The following is a 22983-nucleotide window of genomic DNA, read 5'->3' as shown; positions in this document are numbered from 1 at the left end:
ACTATGAGCCATTAAAAAATTATTTGTCTATTGAACTTTCCATATAATAACACCTACATCACAGGAACTTAGATTGGATTTAGTAATGCATTAACCTTGCTGCATTCAATACTTCTAGTAAATATTTTAGAAGTTTTCTGTGTTCCATCAAAATTTTCTACACAGTAAGTCTGCTCTGAAAGTGCTTTTTGCATTTTTTATATTTTTGCATTTTTGTATAGTTTGTATTATTTATTTTCATTTTGCATTCTTACTGTGTCAACAGCTATAAGCAAAATAAAGAATATTTTTCTTTGAAGAACAGCAAATATTTTCTTGGAAATGTTATTGGAATTTTAATTTTACAACCAATTCTATGTGTGCAAAAACAGTCAAATATTTCCATAGCTTATAAAGCATTATGGAAAAATTTTATTCTGAGGGGTTCACATTGAAACGTAACATTTTATCAAGGTTAATACTTCATTGGAAAAAACAGTTGTGCAAAAACAAATATGAAGCAATAACAAGAAGTAAGGTCATGGTTATTTCTAGACTTGGATGGTCTTTTTTTTTTTTTTTTGAAGGAATGGCTTCTTTCTGACTATCATAGAAGCAAACATTGATGTTGCTGAGAAACTAACCAATATGGTCCTTATTTAGTCCAAAATTAGAATTAGAGCATATGATTACTGAGATGGACATATGTTTATTTGAATGTATAGATAATGACAAAATAAGTCCACAACCACACCTAGAGGGAAATGGGAAGAATATTACTGTTCCTTATATTTGGAGTTCTGCTTTAAAAATCTTGGAATAAGTTTCTGTGTTCTATGGCCCAGCAGGGTGAATAAAATTATTAATAATGCATTATTTTCCTCAAAAGAATTAAAAGAGAAGAATGTGAATGTACTAACCATAAAGAAATGATAAAAGCTTAAGGTGATGGATATGCTAATTACCCTGAGTGTAATCTTTACCCAGTGAATAGATCTATCAAAGCATGACAACATACCTCATAAGTATGTACAAATATTACATATCAATAAAATTAAATTTAAAATATCTGCTGATTTTGTTATTTCTTGAGTTAATTCCCCCATAGGTCCAGAGTGAAAACTCAAAATATGATTCAACATGTAGTATATTATGAACTATACATTTTTCTAAAGATCAGTATCAGGAAATTTGTGTAACTGATTTTCATTTGCCATTTTTTTTTAAAGTTAGGTGTCTGCTCCTCTTTTCCTAAGTGTGAATGGAATTCTCTTTCTCCATGATGACTCAATATGGAGCATGTAGTATCAATTAAAATAGTATTAAGAACTTAGCTTCTGAATCTTCATACAAAGATTTAGAAAGATATGCTGTGTCAGTTCAAACCTGTTGACAATAAATTCAGGCGTTTTTCTACAACACAATGGTAGGTTAAATACCTACATGCAGTGGATTAGACAGTATATAGAATTAACTTTAAAATATTTAAAATACCATGAATTCAATTGCATTCTTGGAAGAGATTTTTTTTTTAATTTTTAAAATTAGAGTTAACAAAATTGACTTATGCTTTCGAATATATTCACTTCCCCTCCCTATCTTTCATTTAGTGATATATTTTGTTATATTCACCTATTTAAAAAAAGTTTATGTAATGCCAAAATCTATGGCTTTTCCTACAGCTTTTCTCTATTTGCCTCATTGACCTTCCATATATTGCAAATCTAATTTCATTTAAAAGCATTCTAGCACTTTCTTGCTCATATAACTAATGCCTTTTTTCTCATTATTTTTCATTGCTATTTAATTTTACTAGTTTATTATTTTTATATTCCTCTGAAATAAAATTTCGAATGAAAAGTTCTTAGAATTGCAATTTGTGATAACTAAGCAGATCCTCTCTTTTATGTGTATTATTATTGTAGTGTTTATGCATGACATAAGTGATGAAAAGCTGTTAGCAAATTTTATGCTTATTTTTTCATATTATGGTGTTGATTTCTAATCACTTTTTGAAGCTTCTTTTCAATTTTTCTTACTATTACTCTTAAAGAATACAAATTCAGCAGTATAAAAACTAAGCTATCAGTTCATAATGTTGCATGTAGTGCATATTTCACAGGTAAAACTTGAATTCAGCAATACTGATATTTTACAGTATAGCTCACCTGAATTAAATCTCTTACATCCCTATAACTGCCCACTTAGGAAAAATCCTAACTTATTCTGAGGTATCTAGGGAAGCTTTTTTTCTTATTCTGTAGTGGCACCCCCTTTTCTCCACAGAAACTCTTAACTGGGTTTTCCAGAAATCTTCACCATGGCTGATTTTAGGACTGTCAGCAAAAGAGTCTCTACAAAAGAGTTCAATGTAGATAACTTCCAATTTTTTCGTGTTGCCCTGTTTTACTTGACCACTGGCCAGGAAGAAATCAGCACACCCCCTTACTAGTTTTTCACACACATTTATCTAGTGTAGTAGTTTGTAGAAATGTGTAAACAAGGCCTTTGGCCTTGAGCTGGGCTTCACAGAGATGTCTACATTTCTAAGATAAGAGAAGTTACCACTTGGGCTCCATGGTAACAGCTGGCAGGGGGAGAAAAAGCTCTCCCCTTCTCAGGTGTTGTCCTTGAAGAGTTAACTTGCCCAAAACAGTAAAAGAAATATCTGCTTTTATGTGAACTTCTACAGACTGTGAACTTCTGAGCCTCTCCCCTTACAAGCTGGGTATAAAATTCTGAAACTACCTAAATTCAGGGTTCAGGAAATTAATTGATTACTGCAAAAGCTGTGCTCTCTGAACCTAGCTGCAGCCAGATAAAACTGTTTCCTGCTATCTTCAGTGCCTTGCCTTGTCTGTCCCTAGAACATTTTTACAATAACTTTACAAGATGGTGCCTTCAAAATACCAGGTGACATTAGCAATGGCTGCCTCTATGGACAGCTTTTCATACTTTCTTCTCTTCTGGTATGGCAATTTCTGCTGTTATAAAGCTAAAGGCAGTTGTGAATGAGAGACTTTGTTGCACCTTATTCCTCTACCTTTCCTGTCCATATTTGAGTTTGAAGACACTTTGATCATCATGAAAATGACACATGGATAATATTGATCTCACTGGAAAAAAAGAACTAGAGTTGTTATGATGCCTCACTAGAGTACCAAATTCTGATTGTAGTCTCAACATAAAGATATATGACATATACAAAAGAAAAACACTTAAATAATATTAAAATAATGAAGATTTACAATGTTTTACTTTTAAAATGTATACAAATGTGAGGGACTCAAAGTCATCCCTAATTGAATATTTCACTTGTTTTTCCAATATAGTTTCTGTGTGCATGGAGTTACAATTAGGGTACTGTGAGTGGATTATAACTGTCAGATAATTGGTGCTTTTCATAGTATACATAAATGTTTCTAATGGTAATTCTACCGGTAGTTTCTGATAGTATTTCTGTGGACTGGTCTTCAAACATTCTTTTAGAGAACAACTAACAACCCCCAATCCAACAATCACTAGTCTAGATTGGTTCTAGATGATTCCATACTCCTCCTTTTAGCATAAGCTCTTCTTGTTCCTGTGAGTAAGCACTGGGCACATGACCCAAGCCTTAATTATCAGGACATTTCCTGCCACAGTAACAATATCAGGCATAAGTGAATGCCTAGTTGAACTTTTATCACTCTTCTCAAGGACTTTTTACAGCACTGTGAGGATCCTTTAAAGTCAGTCTGAAATGTCATTTACAGAGGAAAGAGAGCCATGAAGTGGATAAAGAGGTCAAGTGACCTGGATCCTGTGCTTTCTTGGCAGGTGTCCTCCAATCCCTCCTTCTGTCTTTTGTCTGCATGTGGTCATGGCCAAGTGCAGTTGTTGTTTCCGCTTAGTTCCCTAAAACCTTTTAACTTCCTCAGCCTTCTCCTTCTCCTGAGTTTTAAGTACCAAAATTGTTCTATTTTTCCTGTGTTTTTCTCTTTGGAAACTGAAGAAAAAACTTTTAGATATTTTGGTTGTTTTGGCCACTGTATCTTTTTTTCTTCAAAGGCTTACAAAAAAAATCTAATAATTAAACAAATAAAAGTAAAGTTAGTAGTAGAGCTTCTTAGGTAACATAATGTATATAGCCTAATAGGTTAGTGTTTCCCAGGATCACTGCTTCTCAAATGCCTAGAACATTATTCAATATAATTTAAGATACATTGTTATATATTTTTTTTCAATTCAGCATATCTATATACACTATCACTATCTAAGTGTCTTAGAATTAACATTAGAAAATCTTAGAAATGTAGCATTTTGATATTGTTCATCATACAGGAAATAAAGTCTCTCTTTTATTATGATAAACATATTTAACACACTTCTCTTATATCTACTAATCATTTTACTAGTTCATTCTTATCTTTATAATTAAATTGTACATCTCTTCCTTATACTGTCCCTTGCTGGAGACATTACTTTTTGTATATTCTTCCATCATTTAAAATCTTCTCTACTCTTTAAGACTATTTATCGAAAATTCCACTACTCCAGTATCATAGCTCTACTTGTGCTAAAATTAACTTCAAATCCCTTTACTGCTGCAATATTCTTCTCTCTCTCTCTCTCTCTCTCTCTCTCTCTCTCTCTCTCTCTCAACACACACACACACACACACACACACAGAGGTGAGCACTGCATTTCAATAAGACATGATACCTTTATAAAATTCTATTTCATTCTTTATTTTTCCTTTGTATTATGATCAACTTTTTTGGAACATCATAACACTGGCCTACAAGGATCAAATTCATATTACCATAATCTGCATCCAATTGTAAAAGTGGCACTTTAAGGACTTATTTCAGAGGAAATGAACCTAGCATGGCTAGATTGAATGAAGAAATATATGTATATATAATTTTGATTAAATTGGGAAGGTTGAAACAATTATACAGGATTGAGAGACCACCCTAAGCAATCATGTGCAATGTCAGTCATCCTTTCTAGACTAGACCTGTATGGGGCAGCCCACATCCCTCAGAGTAAATCTTCCTTGAAGACACATAGTAATTCATTCACATTTATGGGTTTAATATGTGTTCTTTCTCAACCAATGTATCAAGAACTGAAAGCACAAAAATGGAGTCATGTATTATATCTCCAAGTAACTAGCATTTTTGCTAAAAGACAGGAATATAAATGATTACAACACCAAGTTGTATAATAATAATTAAAGCATGGAAAACACACTACTGAGGTTCCAACAATTTGAGCATGAACTGCATAGAAAGGCTATAAAGAGCAGTATGCAGATTTAGGCTCTCAAGTTCTGTGTGACTGATGCATGCTCAAGTCTTGAAATGGGCATCAATTCAGCTTCCCAAGACTAGATAATTTATGTTATAAGAAATGGGCAAGCACATTTCTTAGTGAATACTATATATGGTTGGTGTAAGAGGACAGAGACAGTGTGGCTTAGAGAAGTGACAGAGATCCTAAGGAGAGTCAGTTTCAACCATCTCTCTAAGCCTTGGTTACGAATACACTTGGCAATGCTCTGTGATGTTGCAAAATACAATGCAGATAGAGTGAGTTAAGTGCTTAATATAATATCCATCCCATCAGAGGCTCCACAAACTAGAGGTTATTTATGTTACTATGAGTATCAGTAGAAGCAGAAGTGACTCTATTGTCAGTGATATGATATTGTCTCTTAGGAATTATCTCAGGTCCATCATTCTCTACCTGCCTGATAGTAGAAGGGAAGACAAACTCATGACATTCAAAATATATTTGTTTCTGGTGCTTGGCATACTAAAAAATGATAGTGAATATTTATCTGCAGTAGGGATTGTGTTTAATTTAGTTTGTAAAGGCTAGGGTTGTTGCTCAGTGGAAGAATACTTGCCTAGCATTCATGAGGCACTGGGTTCTATTCTCAGCACCACATAAATGTAAAATAAAGATATTGTGTCCACTTAAAACTAAAAGAAAATAAATATTTTTTAAAATTATACAAAGAACCCTAGTTACAGCCAAATCCTGATTTCAAAGTCAATTATAACCTATGGACTATATCAGGGTCAAACCTACATTTCAATTCCCACCAATATACAGAAGATGCCTGTCTTTCGTGATTCAAGTAAAGACAACCATGCCTCTATGTAGAAGTTCCAGACCTGTTATTTTAAAGCAACAGCACAGTGGCTGAGCTACTGGAGCATAGGGTTCTGGCTCCAGTCAATCTGGACTACTCTTGGGACCAGATTTCTACATGAAATGGCTTACTACAGGTCTGTGCACTGCCTTTTAGAAGACAAAGAAGTTTTCTCAAAAATTTCCTCAGTAATTCCTAAAGTGAAATAAAATCAAAAAACCCTGCTAACACTAAGGATCTGTTATAAAAGGGAACCCATTCTGCTCTGGTTCTTTGTGAAGAAAATTATTCATATAGACCCTTGGAAAACAGATTCCATCCATTTACAGAAACCAAATTTATACTTTGGCTCTACCTTTGAACTGTTCTTAGATTTAGAGCAAAGAAAAATGCCTGAAAAAAAAAAAATCATAGCTAGTATCCCTTTTCCCTACTCTTTAGTAGTGAAACCTTATCTGCAGTTTTTATCAGTAATTCAATCAAAAGCATTGTTTAATTGCAGCACATTGGTAATGTGCTCCTTATTTTACTTTGAAGTACCTTACTATGAAGTACTTTGATATTGGAAGTATTAATTTTGAAATTTAAATTCTTATTTTTGTTTCCCCAGAAGAGACTTTGGAGCTATGTATTATTAAATCTTTTATGTGAGTATGTGAGACCTGGAAAAACAAGATGATGTAATCATTGTCTTGGCAATTTAAAGAGTTTCTATTTATGGAGTCCAAATTTAGGCTTGCTTACTAAGTGTTAATTTTTTTCCAAACTAAGTTACAATCTAATATGTTAATCACATAGTGGTATTTTTTTATAAAAATTGATGACCAATTATCTTAGATTTAATCATACAACAGATTAAATATATATGTACACACACACACACACACACACACACACCCCTTTGGCTTTTGTTTTGAGGAATAGCACTACTGTAACATTGAGAGGCACTGGGGATATGGCAATGGCTACTTGTTGTAAGGCAAATAGAAAAAAAAATTCATTTGAAAGGAATATTTTCATTTTTTCATTCTCTTCTATGGTTTCAGGTAATTTCCTTATATCATCCAAGACAAAACAGCATCAACAGTGTAGATATTTAATGATGACGTGATGTATTTCATTTCTGAATTTTTATGGTTTGGATATTAATTGTGCCCTAATAAATCCTGTGTCAATGCTAAAATATTCAGACATAAAATGATTGGATTACAAGAGATGTATCCTAATTAGTTCATCCTGATTTGAAAAAACTGGATGGTAACTGTAGTCAGGTAAGGTATGACTAGAGGAGTTGAATCACTGGGTCCATCTTCCCTGTTGGCCCTTCCCTGCTTCTCTCTCTCTCTATCTCTCTCTCTCTCTCTGATTCCTGGCTTCCAGGAAAGGATAAGTTCTCTACCAACCCCTTCTACAATAATGTTCTGCCTTCACTTAGGCCCAGAGCAATAGAATTGGCCCACTATGGACTGACTCTCTGATATGATGAACCCAAATAAATTTTTCCTCCTCTAAATTGCTATTGTTTGGTACTTTTGCCAAAAAACCATAAAGTTAACTGTCACACTGAATATTGCACATAATAATTCTATAGTTTAGTGCCTCAATGATATTTTCATGGGAAATTAACTATTTTAGTGATGAAAGAACATGATATTGAATCTTTCACTTGTTTGAAAAAAACAGTAGGGGTAGGGAAGGGAAGGAAATTATGGTATACTTTATAGAATTGATGGTTTTAGAAAAATCAAGCAAACATAATAAGGACAAACAATTGGAAAATAATGCTCTAGAAACTTTGATAATATTTCTAGGTTTTACATGTTAAAATGATAACTTTAAATATAAAACTCAGGAGGATTCTCTTAATTAAAAGACATCTATCACAAAGAAATTTCGGGATACTGAAAATGCCACCATTCAGTTGGCAGAAAGTAGTGATAAATATCATGGAAGTGTGTCGCCACAGGTGTTGTTGAAGAAAGATTGTAGAGAAATTTTGAGTTCCATAACAAAATTATTCACTAAATTGTCAATAAAATGGCTTATTTAAATGCATTAGAGTGTGTGTTTGCAATGAAATAGCACATGTTCATTAAACAGGGTAACATTTAATGATATGTGGAATGTCCATATTTTATATAAAAGACAAGGTTAAATTTTAAATATTTAAATTTAATCTCAAAATTATGCATTTTCCTCCTAAAATTTAGATGTCTTGCATAAAGTCTTGTGTTCTATCCACAGAACCTAAGCAAATAAAAAAATCCACACATGTTTATAAAGAAAGAGCCTAAGTAATTCAAAATATTAAGCAGTTAGTATAATATCTTATTGCTTGGTAGAATAATTGGTTATTGCGATTTTTTACTTGTATATTTTCTCCAACTTGTCTAAAGTGAATACATATTTCTTTGAAAATTCAAGAAACCAATGTTATTAAGAAATATTACTTTAAAATAATGTTCTCAATTCTTCAGCTCATCTATCTGAACTGGGAACATGACATTGCTTATGCAGTAGACAATGCTTTTTGTATAGGCGAACTCTTAGCATTCATTTGTTAAATGAATGAGAATATATTTGATAAAGAACTCTTTTTTTTTCCAACTCAAGTGGATCAAGGACATAAGCATTAGACTGGAGACCCTACACCTACTAGGAAAAAAAGTAGGCCCAAACCTTCACCATGTTGGCCTAGGAACCAAATTCCTCAAAAAGAGTCCTAACACACAAGAAGTAAAATCAAGAAGCAGCAAGTCGTATTTTATCAAACTAAATAGCTTCTTCACAGCAAAAGAAATAAGCAAGAACATGAGAGAGCCTACGGAATGGGAGAAAAATCTTTGCCACCTGAACCTCAGGTAGAGCATTAATCTCCAGGATGTGTAAAGAACACAAAAAACTTAACACCAAAAAAATAAATAATCCAATCAATAAATGGGGAAGGGGACTGAACAGACAATTCACAGAAGAAGAAATATGAACAGTCAACAAATCATCTCTAGCAATTAGAGCAATGCAAATTAAAACTGCACTGAAATTTCGTCTCACTCCAGTCAGAATGGCAATTATCAAGGATACAAGTAACAGTAAATGTTGGAGAGAATGTGGGGGAAAAAAAAAAGCTACACTCATACATTGCTGGTGGGCCTGCAAACTGGTACAACCACTCTGGAAAGCAGTAAGGGAGTCCTCTGAAAAGCAGTAAGGGAGTCCTCTGAAAAGCTGGAATGGAACCACCATTTGACCCTGTTGTCCCACTCCTCTCCTTATAACTGAAGGACTTGAAATCAGCATACTACAGTGATGCAGCCACATCAATGTTCATAGCAGCTCAATTCATAATAGCTAAACTATGGAATCAACCTAGGTGCACTTCACTAGATGAATGGATAAAGAAGATGTGGTACATATATATAATGAAATACTACTCAGCCCTAAAGAATAATGTAATTATGGCATATGCTGGTAAATGAATAGAACTGGAGACTATCATGCCAAGTGAAATAAGCCAATCCTAAAAAATCAAAGTCTGAATTTTCTCTCTGATATGTAGATGCTGACCCACAATAGGCTGGGGCAGGGAGTAGAGTTTCCCTGGATTGGGGAAGGAATAGCAGGAAGTGGGGAGTATGGGAGTGGGAAAGACAGTAAAATGAATTGGACATAACTTTCCTATGCTCATATATGAATATACAACCAGTGTAACTCCATATCATGTACAACAATAAGAATGCAAAGTTTTACTCCATGTAAGCATAATATGTCAAAACGCACTCTACTGTTATGTATAACTAAAAAGAACAATCAAAAAAGAACTCTTTTTTTCCCCTGAAAGGGGAAAACAAATCAGAGAATATGATATACAACATTCATCTAATGGTACCTGGGATACATGGTTTTATACACCAATGCTTTACTTTCATTTAATAGAAGAGAATGAATCCTGACTTAAAAGAGATTAATTATAGTATTATACACTAATGTAATTGAGCGTAATCTGCAATGCAATCAACTCTTCCTTGCTTTCCTTGGTTTTGGTTTAGTGTCTTCATCTCAATATTAGCAAAGGATCCTGTATTTGAATTTATCATGGAATTCTGATATGTTTGAAAATGATGGAGAAGAGCCTCACATTGAATGGATTTGGCTATCTTGTTTATTTTGGCAATAGAAACTGTAGTTTAATAGACTCTCATGTCATATACCTTCTAGATTGCCAATTATGGTGCTTACATAGTTTTGCAGTTGCTGCTCTATTCCTCACCTTTGATCTCCCCTTCAGATGCTCCTTACAGAATTTCTTCTGCTTTACAGAGTTCGCTTTTGTTACTTTTACATCCAATCTACCACATCCTTTTTGCTGTGATGTTTGTTTACGTCTTAGTGTCTTTTCTTCTTTCTCAGGAAGTTATGCAGCAAGCACGATCAATCTCAGTGGCTCCTGCTTGTTGTTTGGAGGATAATTTCTTTTAAATAAAAGATCTAGTCTGTATCGTGTTTTGTTGCTATCATTATTTTATCTAAAGTAACAGTTTAATTTGTTAAATACTAGCTGGCTTTATTTTATATGAACATTGAGAATTTAAAGTTGTCTCTGTTTCTTTTTTCTTCCATTCTTTGTTCTGTTTTTTTAATCCACAAATAGTAAATAGTGCAATTGTTCAGGGCCCAGACTCTGAATTGAAACTGATTGTGTTTAAATTCAAACTCTGCCTCTACTAACTATGAATTGGACAAATCCCTAAATGTTTTTGAGTTTGGATGTTATCATATATAAAGTGAAGATGACTATACTAGGTAGGCTCAAATAATGGCTCCCTAATGTCCATGATTTAATCATCAAAGTCTTTTAAATATATTATTTGAGATGGCAAAAGGAACTTTCCAAATGTCATTAGGAATCATGACATAGGACCAGGCACACTGGCACACATCTGTAACCTCAGTTACGCCAGAGACAGACGCAAGAGGATCAAATTTCCAGGCCTACTCAGGCAACTTAGCGAGACCCTATGTCAAAAAAATAAAAAAACTATAGCCAGGCACGTGACTCACACTTATACTCCCAGTAACTTGGGAGGCTGGAGGAGGAGGATCTGTCTTCGAAATTTAGTGACACTCTTTTTTAAAATTTAAAAATTTATATGTCCTGGGGATGTAGCCCAATGATAAAGCACCCCTGGGTTCAATCCCCAGTAGACTACAAAATTAAAAATAAAATTAAAAAGGCATGGATAAAGTTCAGGGCACAAAGTCCCTGAGTTTAAGCTGTGCGTGGTGGTGCAATCCAGTGGCTGGGGAGCCTGAGACAGGAGGATTGAGAGTTCAAAACCAGCCTCAGCAACCACAAATCACTAAGAAACTCAGTAAGACCCTGTCTCTCAATAAAACACAAAATAGGGCTGGGCATGTAGTTCAGTGGTTGAGTGCCCTGAGTTTAATTCCCAATACCAAAAAAAAAAAGTCCCTGAGTTTAATCCCCAGTAACAATCAATCAATCATGACATAGAATGACATATAGGACTTTTGGGAGTGGCAACTGAATTATGGGTCTTGAACTGTCCTGTGACAGAGGTAATTCCTCCCTTGGTAACTCCCCATGCAAAGGCATCAATTTGAGACTGCCCAGTTGCTATGGTGACGCCGTATTCAGTAGGAGGTTCTATGCCAGCTAGTTCTTGACCTTGAGGTTCATATGCCACCTGCTCCCTGGTAGAAAGTTATGAACACAAGCTGATAATCATAATGGGGCTGCCCATACTCATGACCTTGGTTCTATTTACTTTGGAGAAATTTCTCACAATAAATCCTTTTGATGTTTATACCTATATAAGTAAATGTGCTGAGCTTGTTGTCAGTCACTACCTCCCTACCAAAGAGTAGTCAACCACTGAAACCCAGCTTTTTCTCTATTTATGTGTCTTTTTGTCTTTTCTCCAACCCCTCACTACCTGGTTTGGGAACCTGAATTAACATTCATGCAGATTACGGTAGAGGGATAGGAGAGTCAAAGCAGTAAATGTAATAGAAACAGATAACTGGGGTGATACAGCATAATAGAGCCATGACCACCCTAAAGATCTGAAGATAGAGAAACTGGGCCATGAGTTAAAAACATGGTGGCCTCTTGATGCTGGAATAGGCAAGGAAAAGGATTCTCCTTTTGAGACTCAAGAAGGAATGCAGGACATGTTGACAACTTTTAAATGGACCCAGTTAGGATTATTTCAGAATTCTAACTTCCCAAACTAAAAGAAAAATAATAATAAATTCATGTTCTTTTAAGTTACCTATTTTAAGGTGGTTTGTTAGTGAAGTAACAGGAAACTAATAGATAGGACCTCTAGGAAAACAAAGTGTTAGTATTTGTAAAGCAATCAGAAGAGGAACTATAGGCTATACCTGCGCATACATTTTTGTAAAATACATAAGTAATATGTTGTAAGAAATAAGTATTGGGGAGAATTGAGTGCCTCCCACAAATATTTCACACAGGTTGGCCAATCCTCTGTATAAAGTGTTGGGAACATGGAGTGGGGCTATCTGTACTTTCTTTCATGCTGTTAACTCTAGTGCTCTTAGACTTAATGCTACAAGCACAATGCTAACCTCTGAATGGCTAATGCTTATTTTAAAAAGGCTTTTGGATCTTCCTATAAAACACTGTTCTCAGTTCTAAAACACCCAGTTTAGTTTTAGAGTAAATCCAAATGTATTAAGATGCACAGGGGTGCTTGAACAGAAAAAGGGCCTCACTTCTGGGGAGGAAGTAAAAACTGCACTTGGGTAATCACTGATTCTCTCAGAAGAGCCTACAGAGGAAACCTGATGCAGCTGGCCCACTTAGGATTGACTTTTCAGGTGTTCTTCTGCAGTGAAGAGGTTGCAGCTGTCAGTATAATCACAACAGATGGCCATCCATGCTGGCTCTCAGAGAGCAGTGCTCCGAGACTCCCTGTCTGCCACTTGGGCTGACTCAGTACTTTTGTGACTCCAATTACTAGAGCTTTGCAACGTCAAACCACTTGCCTGACTCTTGGGAGAGGAGCTGTTCTCTTCCCTGACCTACTTGAATGACAACCTAGAAACATAGTCATAAAGCATGTCTCAAGCTGAGAGCTTCTTTAAATTATTTCCTCCCCCTAACAGATTAGGACAAATTGAAACACATGGGGAGAATTTCTCTTTGGAAAATCAAGGGGATTATTCCTATTCTGTTATCAGAATGTGTTTTTCTGGATATTAATAATTTGGGGTAACCTGAAAATCTGCTGAATAGCCATAACATATTTTGCAGAACATCTTTCTATATGTTTTACCTTTCATACAGTTTGATTTTCACATCATAGGAGAGCTGTATCTGAAAAGTTTCAGTACTAAAAATAAAGAAAAAAGCATTTTATCTGCATCTTAAAGAAAACATATGTATGTGTACCACTAACTTATCAGTTGTTCATGTAAACTAAGCACTATGTCCTAACTGCACTGTTTTTTAATCACCAAAATTCTCTGAAATGTTAATTTAATCTGTGTACTTCATGGATAATAACTTTTAGATATATGCGATAAGTATTTTAGGATAGACACTAGTCCAGATTTGTTTAACTCAAAATCCTGTGCTTGTAGCAATTCAAAATCCTGCATTTAACAGACTCTTTTGGGGATTCTATGAGTATCACACCAAATATACGACAATATTTTCAAATATGAACCAAAATACACATGAATTGCATACACATGCTACACTCCTGTTCCTAATCCTAAGAGTTTATTATTTCACATTTATCTTAAGACCTTATCTTTTACATTTCTGGATTTGGAATTTGCTGTGCCCAGCTGTTTGACTAAATGCTAAATACTAACAAGAAGCACAGAGAAGTTTGTACCACAAAGAACCTGAGAGTGCCTTTATCAGAAGACCATACCACTAAATCAGTATAACTGAAATGTATTTTCACCTCAAAGCACTCCAATCATAAAAATTACCCAAAAAGTACAGCACATTATCTTCCAGACAACAGATTCCTGATGGGTCTCCTAGTACATGTGGTTTTACTCCACCAGGGGGTGCCAGAGCAACAAGGACGGCACTGCAGTTCCAAAGGACCAGACCTCCTTGTCTCCCAAATGTGACTCATCCCTGGAGATAGGGCAATGGCCTCAAATGGCACAGTTCCTTATAAACCATTTCTTTGCAAGAATCCACTGTGTTAATTTTAATTTAGGGAAGAATAGATTATTTACGCACACAGAAAATTAAGAAACTTCTTTTTGTCTATTAAATATTTCTTCTGCCAAATTTATCATTGCTGTTAATAATAATTTATTTCTTCTACTATCCACATCTTTTCTTTTCTAATGAAAATCACTTCTAACAGGCAAAAAAGGTCTGTTAAAAACATGAGACAAAACATAAAATTTGTTATAAAAAAACCCACATTTTTTAAAATTTGAAAACTTCTTAGAATGCCACAAAAGTAGATAATACTTGTAATATATTGTTAAGAAATGTAATGAATGAAAGTTCTCATTTCATGTATCTCATTGCACCCTCAAAATAACCATTGATATTTGTGTTTTCTACTTTCCATGCTTGCTTATGTAACTGCATGTGTGTGTACCATGCATGTGTCATCTATATTTTCTAAAATATTTGGTGATTAACTTTATAGAAATGAACTTATACTGTGTATGTGTAATTTTCATAATTTTTATTCCCTTCATATTTCATGGAAATTCTTTCACATTAGAACATGAATATGTAGTATCTTTGTTCCACAGCTTTCTTACAGTGTAATTGAGAAATAAAAATTGTCTATATTTATGGTGACAGCATGGAAATGACAGCATGCAGTCAACACTACAGGTGGATTGTGAAAATTAAATCAAGATAATTAACATATCCATCACCTCACAGACTTTTAATTCTTTGCAGTGAGAACATTCAAGATCTACTCAGAAATTTCAAACACAAAATACATTATTGTTAATTATAATCATCATGCTGCACAAAAGACACCCAGAAATTTCCAGTTCATTTTTAATGGCTACATTGTGTTGCATTTGTAGTTGTACTTTGACATTTTTTCTGTTGTGAAAAATAAACACTTGTTTATGTATGCATGTATACACATATTGCATATATTTATATTCATACCACTTGTCCTTCAATACCATACATAAAAGTTTGCATTGCTGAAATAATAAGAGAAATATATAAATCCATATGCATTTTTTTAAATCACCATGAAGGTAATTTGTAGTAAATTGTTAATTTATATCTAGTAATAGGGTTGGCTGCAATAATGCAGTTGATGAATAACTAGATATTTCTGAATTCTTTGGAAACAAAGCAAAAAAATCCTGTACTCTCTCTATGTATACATACATATACCTTTATATGCCCTCTGAGAGTATACTGTCAATCTGGTAGCAGAGACAGCTTCTTGCTTTTGTTTACAAAGTCTGGCATTTTACAAACTTATTTGAATATGTATCTTTTTAAAAAATTAAATACCAGTACCAGAATATATCTTTGCAGAGCCAGATTATAATACCTCATCCTAGGTTAATTATTCTTCTTACTTTGACAATAGAACAGTGGTCCCCTAAATTTAATGTACATACTGGTCACCTGGGGTTCTTGTGGAATTGCAGAAATGGAGCCTGAAATTCTGAGTTGTCTAATTAGCACCCAGTTTATGCTAGCCAATCTGTGAACAGTTTTGAAGAGCAAGACCTTGGATAAGAAGACAGGATGTAAGTCACACAGCACTGTGTTGTTTCAGTCAGAGTAAAAGGCAAGAAGCAGAAATTAGAGAGAATATAAATTTAAATTCATAAAGAAACTTGTCCCCTTTCCTTTTAAATCTGATTCACTTGCTGGTGCTTTACATTTGAGTGAATTTTTAATACTACATTTGAACATAGTTTAGGAGAGACCTCTAAAAGGAAGTAAGAATAGTTAATATTTTATAGGAGATGTTATTTTAACAGTAGCATGTTAGCCAGATTTTAGAGTAAGAGAAATGAACAAAAAAAACCAAGTGCTGTTATTCCATCCCTCCTGCCAATCACCGCTATCCCTGCCTGATATGCGCGGAGTTTCATAGCAGCCCTTTTACAGTGGGTAAGCTGGTAGACATACATAACAGATGGGGTCATAACTTCCCAATTCCATAAACATGGTCTCCACTCCTGCAGGCAGTAATGTACTAAGATGCTTTTTCAATGTGTTTATAGTAGGTGCATTGCCAACATTTTACAAGTTATTGAAGCTCAAGGCAGCAATAACTTGTAATGCAGTTTTCAACACAGCTTCAATATGTTTTTAGGGGTGAGGTACAATAGATAAGAAATACCTCAGTAAATTATTCTTTTATCCTGTCAGCTAGTCCAAGAGTGTTATGCCCTGGCATTTCAGAGAGAGTTTACAATTGCTTTGGCATCATTATTCACATTTTTGGTCCTTCCTAGGATCACCTCATCAGTGAGGTTTTCAGTTACCTCTGGTAAACAGCACCTCTGCGTAACACACTTATCATATTGCTCTTGAGATTGATAGCGGCATGCTGCTATCTAAAATCCACTTAGTCTCATTGGAGACATGGTATCTCCAGAAGATAAGAAAAATGTGCTGCAAGTGCAACAGACCAAAAATATTTTAGAAGAGGGTTGTACTTTAAAGCACCCATTGAAAAAAACTACATGTCAACTACTTAGCAAGTGCATTTGGCGGTGGATTCATGGTTTTTAAGACTATCATTTGCTAATTCATCTATGTATTTCTGACCCCCATTTTTACTATTAACATACAATCTTGGCTATATTAATGAACAGTATAAAAGCTCACTTTTGGTTCTATAGCATTGTTTCCAGTTCTATACATCTTGGTAAAACATAAAGAAATGGCTGTAGAAAATAAGCCTTTGATAATTATATATTGGCTCCCTATTTGCAAATTTTATATCTTATCAAAAAGAACAATTCCTTTTACTGTACATTCCTGGAATTTATGGGATTGGTATGGAAATTAAATGCATCTTTTTATTGACTCTCTTCCAGTCTCCTACATACAATTTCTGATTTCAATGATCTGAATTTAGAATCTAAATTTAATGTATTTTGAACACAAATATTTTTGCATAGTTCTAATATGTACTGATTTTTCCTGGGATGTACCTACTGTGTAAACCATGGATAATTATTTCTTGTTTTGTTATAATACTACCAGGATATTATTCATGAAGTTAGTACTTAATTATATTTAAATAATCATTGAAATTTGACCTCATGAGGCATATATTACTTTGGGTAATTGAAGCATAAACGTGTTCTAAACACACTAAAATTCACAATAAGCAAAATATTATAAAAAAGAAAATAAAATCATAAGATAATAAAATTATATATATATATATATATATATATATATATATATATATATGATAATGTTATAGAAAAAATGTACACCAAAATAAGTGGGTTTATTGTGATTTCAATAGAGCAGTCAACGCATCACTCCTTTAGAAGATGATATTCAAGTGAAGATTTACGACAGTCGAAGGGTTAGATGCATAGAGCACCATGAAGTAGAACTTTCCAGCCTGAGCCTGAGAGATAGTAGTGCAGAGTGACCTAGGTGCGAGCTTGCCTGACATGTCAAAGAAGAACAAGGGGTTGGGTGGGGGCTGCCAAACAGTGAGGAAAGGCAACAATAGTGGAAGAAGATGCCAGAGGAGTAATGGGTGGCTAGTTTATTGTGGGCTTTATAAGCCAATAAAATGATCTTGGTTTTTACTCTGAATAAAATGCAAAGCCTTGAAAGGGTTTCAAAACCAAGTTGCATAGTATTTAACTTACATTTACCCAAGGACCTGTGGGTGTTGTGCTAAGAAAAAATTATAACGACTGGGAAAGAACAAACCAAGAAAACTTTGCATTCCAAGTAGGAAACAGTGTTCGTTGCAGCCAGCATGGATGTGTCATGACGTGATTACATTGGGTTTCCTGTACCTTCTGAATGTGCAATTGATATCCATAGTTACATAGTCCTGGGGACTGTGTTCAGTAAACTTCACAGGTGGCTAACTTGTAGGTACATTGCCCAGATACATGACAAAATGTTGTCTTGGGTGTGACAATGACTGTGCTTCTGTACCATTTGGATCAATGGAGAGAGCAAAACACATTGCCCTTCCCAAAGTGAAAAAACTTAATCTATGACACTGAAATCCTGATAGCACAAAAAAGTAGAGTAAGGAGAATTTCCTGGTCTTTGAACTGAAACATCAGTCTTCTGCTTATGAACTCAGATTTGGACTGAAAATTACACAAATGGCTCTCATGGTTCTCAAGCCTTTGAACATGGACTGGAATTTTGTCATCCAATCTCCTGGGGGTAGGGGGTTGCTGACTGCAGACTTTGGAATCCTTAGACTCCATAATTATGTGAGAAAATGCCAAAACATAATTTACATATATATAACATAATAATATAAAGTTAATGTAATGTAATGTAATATACACACATTACTTATATATCATATTATTTCTGTTTCTTCATATGACAAAACATACATTGAGATAGTAAATGCCATCAGTAAGCAAGCTTGGGGAATAGTATAAAGAGTTCAGTGTTTGGAGCCTATTAAACTTGTCTATGAAACAAATAAGTGATGATATTAAAGAGGCATTGTTTTGTAGTCTGACCTAGAAAAAGAGATAACAATGTAAAATTATTTGCATGTTTATGTTAAAGAATAGGATCAAAGATTGAGGGATTTCTATTTTAAATAAAATCATCCAGTAGGATAGAAGGAATACAAGAATATGCAAAGCTCTAAAAGCCAGTTTCAAAAAAGCTTATCCATTTGGTGATAGTGATTAGTTGTGTCCAAGGCTGACTACTGCTCAAATATTGATTATTGATCATTTATATGTGCAATGAAAGAAATAAATGTTGAATTTCATAATGTGAAGTCTATTGTTGATATTACAAGAACACTTTTATTATCATAATGAGGACAGAAGCCTAAATTAGCCTTGAAGAGAATGGGAAGTGAGGAAAGGAAGATAAAGACTAGTTTGTTGGAACTTTCATAACAAAAGATATATTGTCTACTGACAAATTTTTATCCAGTGATCAACAAATTGAGTATAATAATCCAATTAACTTTCCTTTCCCCATGGTATAAAAGTTTTACCCCCTTTTACAAAAACGAACTAACTAATCAAACTGTAATATCTGCCACTGGCCCCCACAAGCTATGCTTATTTCACAGAGCAAAATGCATTTCATCTACCTTTCAGAATTCCCATTGTCTTAATATTTTAGCATTGCTCAGAAGTCCAAATCCAAAGTGTCTAATGAAAATGAAGGCAATCTTTTGACTTTGAGCTCCTGTGAAGATCAAAAGCAAGTTATATATATCCAAATATACAATGTCACAGAATAAAACATTTCCATTGCAAAAGGGAGAAATAAAGACATAGAAAGAGATGGGACCAAACCAAGAACAAAACTCAGCTGATATATCATTAGGTCCTATAGTTCTACATCTGACATATGGGGCAAATGACAGCTAGATATGTGTTGGACCCGCCCTCCAACAGAGGTTGAGGAGAATCACTAGACCAGCTAGTGAGTGTCGCCACCCGGCCCACCACCCAGCCTGGCAAAAATCACACCAAGTTGGGAGTTGAGTCAGCTGAGATGGCACAGCAACTCAGTTCATTGTGGAGGGAGAGGACTTATATAGAGAGAGGAGAGGGGGGGGGCAAAGGCAGGGGCCAATCAGAGATCAGATAGTCCCCCAGGTTGGGGTAGCCTAGTCACACCAGTTATAGAAACAGAGCCCCATTACCCTAGTTGCAGAAACAATACCCCATTAGGTATGTGTGCCCCTGTTGCTGGGGAGTTATTCTTTGTGTTTGCGGAAGCCATATCTTGGGGCCGTTCAGGCACGTATATGGAAGCCATTTCTCAAGCTCTAACTGTCACCTGTCACGTACATGGAGAATCACAAGACCAGAATCACAGGACTGGGGATTTCCCAACAGTGTTTTTTCTTCCCCTTTCCCCAGCGATTACACTTCCGTGGTCAGCAGAGGTCCCAACTGATATGGTCTCTAAAATCTTGGACACCTCTGCCAGATGGTTGTAGCCAACATAGTCTCTCTCTTGGCCTGGCTGTGCTCACTTTCTGAGTCCACATTGTTACTATCTCTTAATTCTTCCATTGCAGCTTTGGATTTCATCTTGGAGCTTCATGCATCATCTTCTCATCTCTTGCCCACAGGGATACCAATGCTGCTACACATTGACTGACCTTCTAGGCCTTTCTTCTAAATCTCAGTGGAAGCCTCCTAGATCTTCAGCATCCTGATTTCCTGCAAAACCAGCATGATGTGAATAGTACCAAGGTCTGCCACCAGCTCAAGCAGTAGCCAGATCCCCTTGGACAACAGCTTCAGTGGCCTCTGAGTGCCTGGGTGTCTAAGCATGGTGAAATTAATCCTAAGGAAACAGCTTCCTACACCCGCCTATGAAAGCAGTTTGACCACATGGTCTTTTAAACAACCTTTTGGTCTTAAATCCTGTAGTCTACTTTGAGTATGGTCTTGCTGATTCTTGAGATGCCATCAGGTGTCATTCCTTTTGTCTCTGTACAATGTGCTTAGCCTCTCTTTATTTATTTTTTTTTAAATTTTTTATTGTTGGCTGTTCAAAACATTACATAATTCTTGATATATCATATTTCACACTTTGATTCAAGTGGGTTATGAGCTCCCATTTTTACCCCAAATACAGATTGCAGAATCACATCAGTTACACATCCATTGATTTACATATTGCCATACTAGTGTCTATTGTGTTCTGCTGCCTTTCCTATCCTCTACTATCCCCCCTCCCCTTCCCTCCCCTCGCCTCTTCTCTCTCTGCCCCCTCTACTGACATGCATTTGTCCCCCTTGTATTATTTTTCCCTTTCCCCTCACTTCCTCTTGTATCTACTTTTGTATAACTCATCAGGTGTCATTCCTTTTGTCTCTGTACAATGTGCTTAGCCTCTCTTTAGAGGTGCTAATTTCTTCAACAACCACACCTTCCTTGGTCTCAATTTTACAGGGGATTTTGTGGCCAAACTGTGAATTTTGAAAGATTTCCTTTTCCTCCTAATAATCACAGTCAACCTGGCTAAATTCTGCCCACAATGCTGATGCCACTTCTTTAATATTATGCTGCCTTGAAATTTCCTCCACCAGGTTAATTAGTCCACCACTTTTAAGGTAAACCTTACATAATGTCTCAGGACATAAGCAAAATGTAAACAAGTTCTTTGCCAGAATGTAATACATGTGGTCTCTAGTCCAATTCCCAGGAGAATCCATATTCCCAACTGAAACCTCATGAGCACAGTTTTTACTGTTCTCATTTTTATTCATATTCTGTTCTTATGAGATCACAGAATCATTCATTAATTTCTGCTTATAATATTCTAAGTCTTCTAAGAACATTGTAAGCAGAATAAGTCTTCTAATATTTTAAGCCTTTTAAACTCCTACAAACCAGTTTCAAAGGCTTCTGAATCTCATGGTCAAATTAGTCACACAAATCACCCTATTTCTTGGTTTCAATTTCTCTGTTAATCATTTTTTTTTGTCACTGTGACCAAAATACCTGACAATAACAATGTAAACAGGGAAAAGGGTTATTTTAGACTCTTACTTTTTGAGGTTCAGTCTGTGGTTTCCTCCATTGCTCTGGGCCTAATAAGAGGTATCTTTCATGGCATAAAGGTATGGAGGAGAAATGCTTAGCTCATGGCAGTTTCCAAACAGAGAAAGTGAGGAGCCTTGGTCAGGATATGGTCCTCAAGGTCAAAACCACTGTTGAGATATAAACGTAAAGCAAGCCATAACTGAAAACATTAAAATAAAAATATTATAAACCAGTGATAGAGGAAAAGAATGGTAGCTAGGGGGGAAAAATAACTTATATGTACAGATGGTTTTAAGAATGATAATTGTTGTCCTAAACTATGAAACCAAAAAACAATGGAACATCAGTAAAATGCAGAAAGGAAGAAAGCAAAGTTAACCAAAATTAAATGTCAAGAAAAAAATCCTTAAAAAGTGAAGTTGAGATACACACTCCTTTTTGGAAAATAACTGATAAAATCCATCACAAACAAAATTTTGCAACAACTAAAATAAAAGCAAGCACTAGGGCAGAATAAAAATGACAACTGATGAAATTTTGGATCCAAACAAGCATTTGGCTATTTTTTTTTTAAACCAAAACTTCCCTAGGACTTCTTTGTGTACAGCCTGATAACTAGAATGTTCTTAAATTGCTATTTGAGAAATAAAATAAAAGATATACAACAGAAATTCTGTGCAGCCAATGAAACTTAAACAATTTCCAACTCGGTATTTTACATACACACAAAAATGACAACCAATAATCTAAAAGAAAAACAATTAAGACTGTCACATATGGTGGTAAATGTATGACCATAAATATAAAACACTATTTTTTTTTGTGACACTGGAGATTGTTAGCTGTGCAGTGGTACTCTACCATTGAGCAACAACCCAAACCTATTTATTGTGAAAAAGTTGAGGCAAGCCTCAAATTTACTATCCTCCTTTCTCAGCTTCCTGAGTAACTGCAATTACAGGCTTCTACCACTGCATCTGATTTTTCATTTTAATGGTCTCTTTTAAGGCAAAATTTTGTGAAAAATAATAAAAATTAGTTGGTTAATAAGTAAGTATATAGAAATACAGTACAAAAACAATATACAAAGAGAGTATATGAATGAAAAGTACAGTTATCCCTTGGCATCCTTC

This window comes from Marmota marmota, unplaced genomic scaffold, assembly GCF_001458135.2.
Source record: "Marmota marmota marmota unplaced genomic scaffold, marMar, whole genome shotgun sequence".
NCBI classification, from domain to species: Eukaryota; Metazoa; Chordata; class Mammalia; order Rodentia; family Sciuridae; genus Marmota; species Marmota marmota.
The sequence above is the reverse complement of the archived record's forward strand: the minus strand, read 5'-3'. Positions refer to the sequence as shown.